Source organism: Mustela erminea, chromosome 5 (genome assembly GCF_009829155.1).
Source record: "Mustela erminea isolate mMusErm1 chromosome 5, mMusErm1.Pri, whole genome shotgun sequence".
Classification (NCBI taxonomy): domain Eukaryota; kingdom Metazoa; phylum Chordata; class Mammalia; order Carnivora; family Mustelidae; genus Mustela; species Mustela erminea.
Window position 1 is genome coordinate 110773204 of NC_045618.1, and position 16376 is coordinate 110789579.

The 16376-nt window shown below is 38.4% G+C and overlaps 1 protein-coding gene across 6 annotated transcripts in view; it reads right to left on the minus strand.

Moving 5' to 3' along the window:
- WDR89 (WD repeat domain 89) overlaps nucleotides 1-16376 on the minus strand; it is a 42971-nt gene that overhangs the window by 20176 nt on the left and 6419 nt on the right. For 2 of the 6 annotated variants that reach the window (XM_032344436.1, XM_032344440.1), the window contains exon 2: nucleotides 7834-7956. The exons of 1 other annotated variant lie outside the window; for it this stretch is intronic. The gene's annotated coding sequence lies outside the window, so the exon portion shown is untranslated. Of the gene's footprint in view, nucleotides 1-7833; nucleotides 7957-10602; nucleotides 10685-16376 lie in introns of all 6 variants that reach the window. 3 more of the 6 variants (XM_032344439.1, XM_032344437.1, XM_032344438.1) reach the window with 3 other exon arrangements.

The following is a 16376-nucleotide window of genomic DNA, read 5'->3' on the forward strand; positions in this document are numbered from 1 at the left end:
AAATCTTAAAAAAAAAAAAAAGATTAATGACTGCCAATGGCTGGGGGAAGGAGGAAATTGGAAGTGACTGATAACTAGAAAAACTATGTAAGTCAGTGTACCAAGAGTGACATTTTTAAATCATTCAAAGGAAAGGAAAACTTGTCAATACAAAGCTCTGTACCCACAAAAAATACCTTTCAGAAAAGAGGGTAAAAGGAAAAACAGACAAAAGCTAAGAATCACCACCAGCAGAACACAGAACAAGAAATGTTAAGAAAGTTATTCACCCACAGTAGTACTGGAAATCTAGACTGACATGAAAAAATAAAGAGAACTAAAAATGGTAAACTTGAGGGTAAATTTAAGAATTTTAAAAATTAAAAATTTTGAGGTGCTTGGGTGGCTCAGTTGGTTAAGCATCTGACTCTTGATTTCCACTCAGGTGATGACCTCAGGGTTGTGAAACTGAGCCCAGAGTTGGGCTCTACGTTCAGTGCAGAGTCTGCCTGAGATTCTCCCTCCCTTTCCCTCTGTCCCTCTCCTCACTCATCCACACATTTGTGTACTCTCTCTCTCTCAAATAAATAAATAATCTTTTAAAATTTTCTTAAAAAACAGTTGATTTTCTTTTTTTTTTTTTTTTTTTTTTTTTAACAGTTGATTTTCTAAAGCAAAAAATAGTAACAACATACTAGAGTGCTATTAAAAGTCAAATATTTGACAGCACTAGTAGGAGGATGGGAGGAAAGAAATGGAAACATATCCAGCAAGGCTCTTACAACATAATTAGGTATCATATTATTTTAAGATAGACTTTACACAAGTTAAAGAAGTATACTGTAAACCCTAGAGCAACAACTAAAGGACAAAACTGGTAAAATTAAAAAACCAATAGGAGAGATGTAATGTAATAATAAAAACATGTAATAATAATAACAATGTAATAATAAAAACATCCAAATGTAATAATAAAAATGTAATAAATAAAATGTAATAATAAAAACAATCCAAAAGAAGGTAAGAGAGAAGAAAAAAGGAACAAAAACAAAAAAAAAAACAAAGAACTGAAGAAAATAGAAAATCTATAAACAACTAGCAAGATGGTAGATTTAAATCCAACCATATCAATAATTACATTAAATATAAATGATCTGAACATCTCGATTGAAAGGCAGAGATTCTCAGGTTTGTAGAGGGCAGAGGAGAAGCAAGACCCAACTATATGTGTCTAAAGGAAACCCATTTTAGCAAAACTATGGGAAAGAGCCCTGATGTCCATCAACAGAGATAAATGGATAAAGAAGATGTGGTGTACACACTACAGACACACACACAATGGAATACTACTCAGCCATCAGAAAAATGAAATCTTGCCATTTGCAATGACGTGGATGGAACTAGAGGGTATTACATTAAATGAAATAAATCGATCAGAGAAAGACAATTATCATATGATCTCACTCATATGTTGAATTTAAGAAACAAAACAGAGGACCACAGGGGAAGAGAGGAAAACAAAATAAAACAAAATTAAATGAGAGAGGGAGACAAACCATAAAAGACTCTCAAGCATAGCAAACAAACTGAGGGTTGCTGGAGGGGAGGGGAATGGGGAGGCAGAGTGACTGGGTGATGGACATTAAGGAGGGCACAAGATGTAATGAGCACTGGGTGGTATACAAGACTGATGAATCACCAATCTCTACCTCCAAAACCAGTAATATATTATATATTAATTAACTGAATTTAAACTAAAAAATAATAATGAAAAATTAATAAAAGAAACCTATTTTAAATATAAAGTAGGTTATAAGTAAATGGATAGAAAAGTATATATCATGCAAACACTAACAAAAGGAAACCTGAAGTAGCTTATTAATACCAGACAGAGGAGAAGTCAGAAAAGAAATTCACTCAAAATTGACCAAAGACCTAAATCTGAGAACAAAGAATTACAAAATTCCTGGGAAAAAAAATAGGGAACCAAGGACTCCTAAGTTAGATGAAGATTTCTTAGAATACAAAAAGCATGTACCAGGGACACCTGGCTGGCTCAGTCAGAAGAGCATGTGACGCTTGATCTCAGGGTCATGAGTTCAAGTCCCAGAGGGAGTGTAGAGATACTGAAATAAATAAAAAACTTAAAAACAAAAAACATATACCAGAAAAGAAAAATGTGAGTTAATTAAAATTTAACTTTTCTGCTTTTTGAAGAAGAGTGATATGAGGCTGGGGGGCCTGGGTGGCTCAGTGGGTTAAAGCCTCTGCCTTCAGCTCAGGTCATGGTCCCCGTGATCGAGCCCCGAGTTGGGCTCTCTGCTCAGCGGGGAGTCTGCTTCCTCCTTTCTCTCTCTGCCTGCCTCTCCGCCTACTTGAGATCTCTGTCTGTTAAATAAATAAATAAATAAAATCTTAAAAAAAAAAAAAAAAAAGAGTGTAAAAGGGACAGTTTATATGAGAATTTCACAGAAGGTTAGATAGCCGGCTGAAAGGTGTTAAGTATCATATTATTTTAAAGTAGTTGTGAATGTGAGTGCCCTGACAGGATGGATACAAGATGATCAAAGAGGATTCTAGAACAAGCTCTTCTGTAGTCTTACTGAAGCAGCAGTAGAAGGTATAGCTGTAAGGTATGGGGGGCGGGGGGGCAGGCACCTTCAGGCTGCTAGATCTAATTTTTGGCTGTAGTAACTTAGAGGTCAGTGATAGCCCCCATGCTTTTGGGTAAGTACTCTGAGGATATTCCCTTCCTTTCCCTACAAAAAGGAAAAGGGTAGCTGATAATTTGGGTGTCCCAGGGCAGATGAATCGATTTATTAAGCTTTCCTGCAGGGTCTTGAAGACCAAACCATCTTGGTTATCCCCAACAACAGGCTATATGTGGAATACAGGGGCTGAACCATTAAGGAGAAATTTGGGATCCAAGTACAATAACCAGCCAGCCCAAAAAAACCCTGTTAAGTAACATTTGGTTTTAGGGTTTGGAAAGTTCAAAATGCCTTGAAGCTTTTCAGGATCTAGGTGTAGTCCCTGTGCTGAGATTAAATGTCCTAAATAGGGGCACCTGGGTGGCTCAGTCACTAAGTGTCTGCCTTTGGCTCAGGTCATGATCCCAGGGTCCTGGGATCAGGCCCTGCACTGGGATCCTTGCTCGCAGAAAGCCTGCCTCTCCCCCTACTACTACCCCCTGCTTGTGCTCTCTCTTGCTATCTCTCAAATAAATAAAATCTTAATAAATAAAAAAAATAAATGAATGAATGAATGCATGTCCTAAATATTGAACTTTGGTTTGGATAAATTGCAATTTTTCTTTGGAGACCCTATGCCCCTTAACAGCTAAGATTTTAACAGGTAAACACTCTTTTTGTGAGAAGCCTTGGGAGGGCAAGCAAAGAAGCAAATCAGCCACATATTGCAGTAACAGAGCCTCCAGACAATTTTATGTCATTTAGGTCAGCCTTTAAAACTTGCAAGAAGGGACGCCTGGGTGGCTCAGTTGGTTAAGCAGCTGCCTTCGGCTCAGGTCATGATCCCAGCGTGCTGGGATCGAGTCCCACATCAGGCTCCTTGCTCGGCGGGGAGCCTGCTTCTCCCTCTGCCTCTGCCTGTCATTCTGTCTGCCTGTGCTCGCTCTCTCCCCCCTGCTCTCTGATAAATAAATAAAATCTTAAAAAAAAAAAAAAAAACTTGCGAGAAGCCTCTCAGTAAAGCCCTGAGGCACAACTGTTTGGGTATATTACTGTCCTTCCCAGGTAAAGGCAAAAAGATACTAACTACCCTTATCAAAAAGGATCTTTAGAAAATCCACTCTATTAGTCAGCCAGAGTAAAATAATTGCTTTCAGTTGGCACAGATACCAATAGCATGTGGGGATTAAGGATGACTAGATAATAGCAAGAAATTAAGTTGTTATTTATTACTCTAGATCTTAGACAAATCTATTCTCAGCCATTAGATTTTTTATGGACAAAATAGGGTATTAGAAGGACTAGTGCAAGAGATAATGAGTCCTTGAGCCTTATAGTCCTCTGTAAGTCTTATGTCCTATAGGGTTTATTTATAGGGTGCTGTTTTTTGTTTTTTGTTTTTCCCCCTTGGGAGAGTTTTTTGAGGGGTCAGTCTAGATCTTTTTTTTTTTTTTTTTTAAAGATTTTATTTATTTATTTGACAGAGATCACAAGTAGGCTGAGAGGCAGGCAGAGAGAGAGAGAGAGGCAGAAGCAGGCTCTCCACTGAGCAGAGAGCCCGATGCGGGGCTCGATCCCAGGACCCTGGGATCATGACTTGAGCCGAAGGCAGAGGCCTTAACCCACTGAGCCACCCAGGTGCCCCGGGGTCAGTCTAGATCTTAATGGGAGGGGCACTATGAATTCTGTCTACATCTGTTGAGGATCTTGCCTGGAGTTGAGGTTACTAGGTTTAATAATGGGAATGAATCCAAAGTTTAGACATCCTTGGTTTATAGAGTACAAGTAAAGACAAAGGGGATTGAATTTTCCTAAGTGTTGGATTCAAACTCAAGGGTTAGTTCCCTTTTTGGGACCCCTGGGAGGCTCAGTTAGTTAAGCATCTGCTTTTGGCTCAGGTCATGATCCCAGGGTCCTGGGATCAAGCCCTGCTTTGGGCTTCCCGCTCAGTGGGGAGCCTGCTTCTCCCTCTCCCTCTGCCTACTGCTCCCCCTATTTGTGCTGTCAAATAAATAAACAAAATAAAATTTTAAAATCCTCTTTTTAAAAAAAGGGTTATAAATAAACTGAGGGTTGCTGGGGGGTAGGGGGGCAGGGATAGGGTGGCTGGGTTATGGACATTGGGGAGGGTATGTGCTATGGTGAGTGCTGTCAAATGTATAAGCCTGATGATTCACAGACCTGTACCCCTGGGGCAAATACATTATATGTTAATAAAATAAAATAATATTTAAAAAAGGGGTTATTTCCCTTTTGACAGAAAAAAAAGGCAACATTAGATTTCTCCAGGAAATTTTATTTGAAGAAATATATGGGAACTAAATAAATTATATGTTAATAAAATTAAATTAAATTAAAAATAAATATAAAAATATATAAAAATTAAAACATATATAAAAATATAAAAAATAAAAATAAAAAAATTTTTAAAAGGTCATTTCCCTTTTTGACAGAAAAAATGGCAACATTAAATTTCTCCAGTAAATTTTGTTCTAAGAAATATATGGGAACTAAATCATTGAGGACAAATGAGCAGCTCACTTGCAAAGGTCTGACAAAAATATATGGGCAGAGAAATAGGCATATGTTGTGGTTTTTTGAAGACCCACACCCACCCCACATATGTATTACTTAGATGAAGAGACTCTTTAACTGTAGGGGGGTTGAGCACTGATAGTGTAGCTCCTACATCAATTCCTAGCAATCCATTTCTAATAGCCAGGAGTTTTGCAAACATGATATAGTCCAGTAAGATGGATTTGGAGTTTCCATCTGTTAAAGGTAAATATTCAAAATCTTAGTTATCTTTTTTCTGGTGTCATGTTTCTATGGTGCAGGCTAACAGATTATCCAAACTGACAAAGTCGGGGTGCACACTGTCTCCCATTTTATATGGGTTCTTTTGACCAACAGGGGTAAGTCTCTGTTTAGGCCATTCATGAACATGGAATTATAAGCTGCCTGAGCGGCAGGGGCCTCAGTGGCGGGTGGCTCAGTGAAGCAGCCAATTTGGATTCTGCTCAAGTCATGATTTCAGGGTCATGAGATCAAGCCCCAGGTCGGGCTCCTGCTCCAAGCTATGTCTGCTTAAGATTCTGTCTCTGTCTCTCCCTCTCCCTCCTCCTTCTCGCATGTGGGTAGGCACTCTCTCTCTCCCTCCTATAATAAATAAATAAATCTTTAAAAATAAATAAAAGCCACCCGAGTGGATTCAGCATCTATGGAAAGTCCAGAATTTTTACTTTTTATTTATTTATTTATTTTTTAAAGATTTTATTTATTTATTTGTCATAGAGAGAGAAGCGAGAGCAAGCACAGGCAGACAGAGTGGCAGGCAGAGGCAGAGGGAGAAGCAGGCTCCCTGCCAAGCAAGGAGCCCGATGTGGGACTCGATCCCAGGATGCTGGGATCATGTCCTGAGCCGAAGGCAGCCGCTTAACCAACTGAGCCACCCAGGCGTCCCAAGTCCATAATTTTAAAAAATGACTTGGAGTCTGTTTTATTAGTCATCGACAGATTTAGTAGGCTTTTGAATGTATGCTTGAATTTTGTTCTGGTTTAAGGAAGTCCCTAGGGATGGCTTCATGTAGCCTTTGACCATACCACAAACTTGATCATATAAAAGGACAGTGATTGGTTTAATTTAAATCTTTTAGATTGTTGGAGGACCTGCGTGGCTTAGTAGGTTAAGCATATGCCTCTGGCTCAGGTCATGATCCCAGAGTTGTGGGATCGAGGCCTGCCTTGGGCTCCCTGTTCAGTGGGGAGTCTGTTTTTTCCCCCTTTCACTCTGCCTGCCACTCCCCCTGCTTGTGTTCTCTGCCAAAGATGTACATTTTTAAAATCTTAAAAAAAAAAAAAAAAAACACCCCACCAAAGCCTAGAACTTGAGATTTCCCCAAACTGCAGTTTCTTTGTTTGTTTGTTTGTTGTTGCTGTTTAAGATTTTATTTATTTGACAGAGAGAGACGGATCACAGGTAGGCAGAGAGGCAGGCAGAGAGGGGGAACCCCACTCTCTTGTGGCATTTGATCCCAGGACCCTGAGATCATGACTTGAGCCAAAGGCAGAGGCTTAACCCACTGAGCCACCCAGGGGCCCCCCCAAACAGCAGATCTATTGTTGAGCATGACCTTCTCTGACAAGCAGGTAGGCTAACTGATAAGAGATGGAAGAGCAGGTTGATAAGTTAGAGTTACAATACCGAATTCCTCTGCAAATGCATGGAGATTCCCATTTACCTTGGGAAAATTCTAAACTATAGTCCTAACTTTGGCCTTTGTCAATGTGATGTAGGAAATCTGGGGTAGTTTAGAAGGATCCTCCGGTTTAATTTTGAAAGGGAAGGTTTTAATGGGATCAGTGGATGGGGTTTCAATAATAGGAAAGAAAGGAAGTTCAGAGAGAGGAGAAATGTTAAGAGAGGTAAAGGGGAATATAGGGAGGTGGAGTAGTAGGGTTAGGGAAGACCTTGGTTACCCCAAGGAAGAGGTCCCTGGTGTTTTTTATATGTTAGTTGTTTATTTTCTTCAGTCCATTTAAAAACAGTATTTTGTAAAGAGGCAATTTTAGAATCCTAAACACATTTAGAAGCTTCCAGACACCAATTAAAATAACTATCCCATTTGGACTGTTCAATAGTACAGCCATGGTCTTGTAACTTAGAGGAAAATAAGTATGGGGAAATCAAAGTTTCCACATAATGGTCACTGGACTTCTAGGTTATCCTTAGTAAGGCTGGTTTACTTAGTCAAATGTGTGTGAGGAAGGACTGTAATTTTAAAAGATTTTATTTATCTGAGAGAGAGAGAACATGCATGGGGCGTGCAGAGGGAGAAGCAGACTCCCTGCCAAGGGGGAAGCCCGATGCAGGGCTCAATCCCAGGACCCTGAGATCATGACCTAAGCCCAAGGCAGGTGCTCAAACCAACTGAGCCAACCAGGAGCCCCAGGACTGTAATTTTTTAACATAAAACCAGCCAGTATTCCTGAAGGGGGAGGGCCACCCTTAGAAAATTCTGATGACTGGGAACCCATTATCAGAAATAAGAGTACATACCAGAAGGACAATCTGTCCTTATCCAGATCCCAAATAAAGTCAGAGAGCTCCACCAAAGGAGGGAACTCAAGACCTAAGAGGAAATTTGCCAAACTGAAAAATTACCTTATTTGCAGAAGCAAAGAGTGCAAAGGGCTCAAGTGCAGGAAACTCACTTATTTCTGGATGTTGGTATTCCTTAGTGGTCACCTCCTTCAGATCCCACTTTTGATACCACGTAATGTCTATCTAAGAGAAAAGAGATAAACCAAAACAACCTCGAGTTACCAAAAATCAAGTTTATTGAGCACTAGTTGATGAATTGCAGCTTGGGATAGGCCAACTGCAGCGAGCTATAGGAGAGTCTGCTGAAGGTTCAGCTTGGTTTGCTTTTATGGGCAAGGAGCACAAAAGGAGAAAGTCCAGCTAGGAGCCAAGCAGCAAGCATGAAGATGAGAGAGATTCTTGGTGGATGCTCATCAATCAGAAGATAAAGTTCAATCCTTTATAAATCAAGCATTTATGAGAAATCAGTCCCAGTCTTTAAGTTTCATTTTTCTGAGGGCACATGTATGAGGTTCTCCACTTCATATCCTTTGGTTCCATTTTATATTAAAATCTTTCCACTGTTTTATCCATCTCAAGTCTGAAGGATATGTGGGGATGCCAGAAGCTGGATATACAGCAGATATTTGGATACATTAGTCTACAGCTCAGGGGGAACGTATACAATTGGCTCATCAGATTATAGGTAGCAGGCAGTAGTTAAAAACTAGGAAAGCGGATAAACCCACTGAAGGGAAATTATACAGAATGATATAAAACAGCAAGTCAAAAATGGAACACTAGAATAATACCACTGTTCAAAAAATGGGCAGAATAAGAATGAACTATAAGGGAGACAAAGGAAAAAAAGAACTAGAAGAATTTCAGAAAAGTGGCCAGACAACAGCTTATGTTAAATGATCATTAATACATAGATTTTTGTATCACATGCATTGCTTCATTTAACCCTACCAGTGACCCTAAAAGATAATCTTTTTATTATTGCTTTTTAGATCAGGCAAAAGAAGCTTACAGAAATAGGTCTTGCATGGTAGTTAAAAGAATGGATATATGCTCAGGTTCAAATTCTGGTGTCACTAGCTATGTCTTTCAGCTTCCTATTTTTCAAACAGGGGTAACAGTTGCAACATCAGAGGGTTGTTAAAAGAAGTAATTTAATTACTACATGGTAAGTGCTCAAAATGATGCCTGGTACAAAAGAACAGTAAGTGCCAGAACAGAGAATTTTGAAGAAATGCAATGGTATCAAATGACAAATCTATAGAATAAACTATTAGGTATAAATTCTATTATCTATCTATATACGTGTGTGTGTATATATATGTATGTGTATATATGTGTGTACATATATGTATATACATATACATATATACAGCATATACATATACATATATGTATACATATATATGTACATATATATACATAATCACTCATATACACACAGAGTGATTATGTATATATACGTATACATGCATATGCACATACCCATGTTCTTAATCATGGTAACTGAGATTTAAAATGTATACACGCAAGGGCACGCACACACAAGGTGGGAAGGAGGGGAGACAGACTAGATATATATAAAGTGAATTCACAGTATGAATTATTCCTCAAAAAAGTCACCAAACAGAAAGATGCAAAACAAAAACAAAAACAAAAAACAAACAACCAGAAAAATGCTTTAACATATTATTAATTCTTTAAATTTCCACTGTTAACCAGTGTTACCCCGACACTGGATATCTTGCAATCACGTCAACATATCTCAAACAATCAGGCAATATTTTATAAGAATTTATAAATTGATAGTTAAAGATACTTTCCTTTACATTCTAAAGTAGATTCACTGTTTAATACTCCAAATTGGGTGAATGTCCAAAAGGGATCTGTTGAAATTGAAATCAAAATGGCAAAACCCTTGAACATCAATATTTATAGCTTTATACTTGTGTAAAGATACAGTAGAACAGACGAGTTCTCTTAACTACTTTGTGCCATATCATGGGCAGATCAGAATCTAGTTAAATTCTAAATTCACTTCCTCTCTTCTGAACACAGTAAAAGATCCTGAGAATAGAGAGATAACCAACAAAAGGAATAATTCTTGAACCATCCTGCAAAAGCCGGATATTAAGAGAAAAAAAAATTCACACTTATTTTATAGATCTGACGTGAAGGATAAAAAGGATTGGAAATAATGTACTGTCGACTGTAAGTTTACTAAACACATGAAAATGTTTAGCTTAGGCTTACACTATCAAACTCTTTCAATACTTGCCTTCAATGCCCTTGGAATTAACTACTACTGCCATCTAGCAAAAGGTCGAAAAATTAGAGAATGGAATAAAAAAAATCATTCAGGGCTTACCTACAAAGTCTAAACAGACAGATGCTTTAACTGATTAGTAATTATTGAAATTTTTGCTGCTAACCATGATAACCAAAATTGAATTTCTCTTACTTGTTCTTTCCTCTCTTCCCCATGCAACATAAATTATCACCTCTATGTGAACTCCTAGATTTTACCATCAAACCTGATCTCTCTTCAAAATTTCAACCTCATATTTCTAACGTCTGCCTAGACCACTATCCCTGAACATGCTACCAAAACTTCAAATTCAATATACCCAAAATATAACTCAAGTACCTGTATTCTTCATCTACATAATCTTCTTAGTCACCTGGGCTCAACATCTCAGAATCATCTTTGATTAAAGAAAGTCAAAGGACAAGATGCAACTAGCCAATAAACCCTACCCTGAAAATCATCCCACACATTTATCTCATCACTGTCCGCCCCACCATTATCCTCCTCCAGCAGTCCATTACCTCTCATCTGCCAACTGCAATGGTTTCCTGTACGGCCCTGACACAGAACAGGGCAGGAAATACTTGATTTAACACCTAATTCCTGGAAAAAGATGGGAAGAATAGGACAAATTCTTACTTCATATAAAAAGTTTTGATCTTAGAAATCAATTTCATGTTGTAAAAAGTACTGACATTCAGTGTGACATGAAGAGGAAAATAAAAGCAGATAAGTGATTTCACAAACATTTAAGGACATAAAACTACTTAATTTAAAAAAAAATTTTTTTTAAAGATTTTATTTATTTATTTGTCAGAGAGAGCGAGCGAGAGTGAGCACAGGCAGACAGAGTGGCAGGCAGAGACAGAGAGAGAAGCAGGCTCCCCGCCGAGCAAGGAGCCTGATGCGGGACTCCATCCCAGGATGCTGGGATCATGACCAAATTTACCCTCATGTTTACCATTTTTAGTTTTCTTTATTTTTTCATGTCAGTCTAGATTTCCAGTACTACTGTGGGTGAATAACTTTCTTAACATTTCTTATTCTATGTTCTGCTGGCGGTGATTCTTCTCAGCTTTTGTCTGTTTTTCTTTTACCCTCTTTTCTGAAAGGTATTTTTTGTGGGTACAAAGCTTTGTATTGACAAGTTTTCCTTTCCTTTGAATGCTTTAAAAATGTCACTCTTGGTCCACTGACTTACACAGTTTTTCTAATTAGCAGTCACTTCCAATTTCCTCCTTCCCCCAGCCATTGGCAGTTGTTAATCTTTTTGATCTATAATAGGTTTGCCTCTTCTAGACATTTCATATGAATGGAATCATACAATATGTGCTCTTTTGTGTGTGGCTTCTTTCTCTTAGTGTAATAGTTTCAAGGTTTATCCATGTTGTAGCATTTAACAGTACTTCATTCTTTTTCATGGCAGAATAGTGTTCCATTGCATGGATATACCATATATTGCCTATCCACTCATCTATTGATGAACATTTGGGTTGTTTATATGTTTTTACTATTATGAATAATGTTACTATGAACATTCCTATACATATGTTTAAATTTATGAAAACTGCCCACCTGTTTTTCAGAGAGGTTGATTGAATTTCAAGGCAGCTGCCCAACCAACTGAGCCACCCAGGTGTCCCTTTTTTAAAGATTTTTATTTATTTATTTGACAGAGAGAGATCACAAGTAGGCAGAGGCAGGCAGAGAGAGAGGAAGGGAAGCAGGCTCCCCGCTGAGCAGAGAGCCCAATGCGGGGCTTGATCCCAGGACCCCGGGATCATGACCTGAGCTGAAGGCAGAGGCTTAACCCACTGAACCACCCAGGCGCCCCAACTACTTAATTTTTTATAAAGCATCATACACGTTCTCTTGTTTGTGCATGGGCTGCAGTGTTCAAACATGTGAATTACACAATATATTTTATAGCAACCCCAGACACAGCAATATTTTAATGGGTGAAGTATTTTCCCCACAATAAAACTGTAAAAAAGATTGCTAATCTTTCCAAGAATCCTATATTGTCTTCTTGAGTTATCTAGATCCTACCCATGCTTCAAGATCGAGATCAAACTCTACCAGTACTATAAAATTATTCTTAACCTGGCCTAAAGCAAGTTTTTACTTAGTCTGAATGCCAAAATATATTGTTATTTATATAGCAGTAATCATATAGTAAATATATTGAAGCGTTATTTTTCTTGAGTTATATTTCACATATTTACATATTTATATTTGTTTCTCTCTACTATTGAGTATACATTTCTTAAAAGACAAGAGCCATGTTTTCCAATTCTCTTAATATCAATCCTCTACCAGCCTGAGGCTACCTCTACCTCACAAAATCCTCCTTCCCAGAGAGGAGTATAAAAACACAAACACACACAAAACACACTCCAAAGAGGAAAACAAAGAGGCAAAGATAAGGAACTACACAAAATGTAAAACAATGACAAGGACAGGACACACACACACACACACACACACACCCAAAGCCATAGACACAGCCATCCCTTTTCTGGAAAAGCAAAGAAATAAGAAATCAAGCAGTATCAATATTGACATCCATGACATCCATAAACACAGCTTTTAGGTCAATTCATTTTAAACTCTATAGTCATATAAAATACCATGAAGGCAGAACTGAGGAAGCTAAGAAAGGGTTAGGATTTGGGAGCATCACTTTCTTACCATCTTACCACAGTACCTTATAGGCAGACAGCATTCAATGAACACCTACTGGTGTGAATATGATTTAATAGACAGTACTACATACCCAAATTCCAGAATTAAACAATTTGTTCAAAATGCTATTCCTTCACAAAATACATTATAGGATCAAGTTACCTCAAATTTCCAGAGTAATGGAGCAAAAACTATGTGCTTTATATGATATAAATAAAGTTTTGATGCCAAAAAAGGATATATACACATTTTAATCATTCAAGAGTTTCAAAAATAACCCAATGATTCATAAATTGTATTCTTCCTATTTTTAGAATGGCTCAGAGGATTCGTGTGATTCTCGAATTCCATACTCAATTCCTAAGAAAAAGTTCAATTTGATTTTACAATTTCAGGGGGGAAAAAGAGGGGACAATTTGGAGGAGATAAAGTAGCTTTATAAAAATAATTCAGCGCCATGTAAAATACAAATTAATAATAGGCTAATGGGATCACAAGTTAAAAAAAAAACTAACCTTTATGAAAAACTTAGCTTCAGTATCTATTCTTTCTTCCTTTCTTAAAAAATAGATGCCTGTCATGCATGCTAACAACTTAAAAGCCCAAGTAATACAGGGTTGCAGAATTTATGAAGAGAAATGCTCTGATAGGATGAAAACCAAGATGAGGGATGTCTGGGTGGCTCAGCTGGTTAAGTTTCTGATTTTAGCTCAGGTATGATCCCGGGGTCCTGGGATCCAGCCCCATGTCGGGCTCCTTGCTCAGCAGGGAGCCTGCTTCTCCCCTGTCTGCCGTTCCCCCCTGTGCTTGCTCTGTGTATGTGTGTGTGTCTCTCTCCCACGTTCTCTCGGTCAAATAAAGTCTTTAAAAAAGAAAACCAAGATGAAAATACTCGGACAAGCAGCCAAGAATTGGAAACACAATGGGAAATAAAGGAACATGTCTTTGGGGTGGACTCGGTCAGTATGAATAAGCTAAAGAGGGGTTATGGGAAAAGATCTGCACTAGAAGCAGGCGTACTTTTTTCACATGACCTTCTGTTAATCATTGAATCTGATCTGAATCTTGGTTTTCTCATGTTTCCATTTGTTCTACTTACTGGCTCTTTTTTTTTTTTTTTTAAGATTTTTATTTATTTATTTGACAGAGCGAGAGTATAAGTAGGCAGAGCAGCAGGCAGAGGGAGAGGGAGAAGCAGGCTCTCCACAGCAGGGAGCCCGATGTGGGACTTGATCCCAGGACCCTGGAATCATGAGCCAAAAACAGCCACCCAGGTACCCCATTACTGGCTCTTTTGTATCCATCAATGATATTAATAGTAACTAAGATAGACTGAACTCTTGCTGTATGCAAGGTACTGTTCTAAATGCTTTATATGCATTGTATCTCATTTAGACCTCTGGATGACCCTACAGAGTACCTTACTTATCTGGTTCTAGAAGGTGAAGCTTACAAAACGCAGGTGATTTGCCAAAGATCCTTTGGCTCACAGTGCATAACAGGGACAGGAAAAGAAATCTGATTTTTTTTTTTTTTAAAGATTTTATTTATTTGACAGAGAGAAATCACAAGTAGATGGAGAGGCAGGCAGAGAGAGAGAGGGAAGCAGGCTCCCTGCCGAGCAGAGAGCCCGATGCGGGACTCGATCCCAGGACCCTGAGATCATGACCTGAGCCGAAGGCAGCGGCTTAACCCACTGAGCCACCCAGGCGCCCCAAGAAATCTGATTTTATTTACTTATTTATTTAAAAGATTTTATTTATTTATTTGACAAAGAAAGAGGGAACATCAGCAGGGGGAAGTGGGAGAGGGAGATGCAGGCTCTCCGCTGAGCAGGGAGCCCAGTGTGGGGCTTGATCCCAGGACTCTGGGATCATGACCAGAGCCTAAGGCAGACACTTAACTGACTGAATCACCCAGGTGCCCCTGGAGCCCACACTCTTAAATGCTTTCTTACACTGACTCTCAAATGATAGAAAAGATGTATTTTACAAAACATTTTTAAATGGTCATTCAAATGTAAAGTTGTTATAATTCTCATCTGTATTAAATGAGATGAATCAGTAACACTCATACAACCAAGCAACATGGTTAAAAATTTAAAGCACATACATGTGGAAAGTCTTAATACCAGCAAAGATTTAATATCAAAACCAATACCATATGATGTGAAGTCCAGCATAATTTTTAGTTGCCTGGACATGCAAATTCCAAGTATTTACAAGGTTAAAAAAAGATTTAAAATAGTATCAGCTGTAAGATATGGTAAATTTAAAAATATAAACCATAACCTAGAGGTTTTTCTCTTCTTATTCCATATTCATATTTATACTTGATGAATAATATTGAATAAAATCAGAGAAAGAAATTTATTTTTAAGATTTACTTAGAGTGAGAGAGAGCACGTACAAGCATGAGCAGGAGGCACAGAGGCAGAGGGAATCTCAAGCAGATTCTGCAGTTGAGCACAGAGCTCAGAGGCAGGGCTCAATCTCCAGATCCTGAGTCTGAAGCTTAACCAACTGCAGCATGCAGTGCCTCAGTGCCTCAATAAAGAAAGGAATTTATTTATTTTTAAAATTGTTTTATTATTATTTTTATTAATATATAACGTATTATTTGCCCCAGGGGTTCAGGTTTGTGAATCGTCAGTATTACACACTTCACAGCCCTCACCATAGCACACACCCTCCCCAAGGTCCATAACCCAATCAGCCTCTCCCTCCCCCACATCCCCAACCCTGTTTGTTTGTGAGATTAAGAGTCTCTTATGGTTTGTCTCCCTCCTGAGCCCATCTTGTTTCATTTTTTTTCCTCCCTACCTCCCAAATCCCCCACTGTGCCTCTCAAATTCCTCATATCAGGGAGATCATATGATAATTGTCTTTCTCTGATTGACTTATTTTGCTCAGCATAATATCCTCTAGTTCCATCCACATCATTGCAAATGGCAAGATTTCATTTCTTTGATGGCTGCATATGTATTCCATTATATATATATATAGACCACATCTTTATCCATACATCTGTTGATGGACATCTAGGTTCTTTCCATAGTTTGGCTATTGTGGACATTGCTGCTATAAACAAGGAATTTTTTAATAGTATTTGTCAGGCACTGTTTCAAGCACTTCACAAATATTTACTCATTTAACTCTTATAACAGCTATGAAGTCCTTGTAATTATCCCGTTTCATAGATGGGACAACTGAAGCACAGAATGGTTACATGTAAACAGCCCAAGATCACAGAGCTAGTAATTGCAGCCAGTATTCGATTCAGGCAATTTGGTTTAAAAATCTGTGCTCTTAACCTCTAGCTCTGCTACAATTTACAGAATGGTGAAATTCCTTTTTGGTGGGGGTTAATATTTTATTTATTTACTTGTCAGAGAGAGAGAGAGCAAGCACACAAGCAGAGGGGATGGCAGGCAGAGGGAGAAGCAGGCTCCCTGATGAGCAAGGAGCCCATTATGGGACTCCATCCAAGGACGCTGGGATCATGACCTGAACTGAAGGCAGACACTTAACCATCTGAGTCACCCAGGCATCCCATGAAATTATTTTTTAAAAGCCAATAAGAAGTAATGATCACAATGAATGCCCACAAA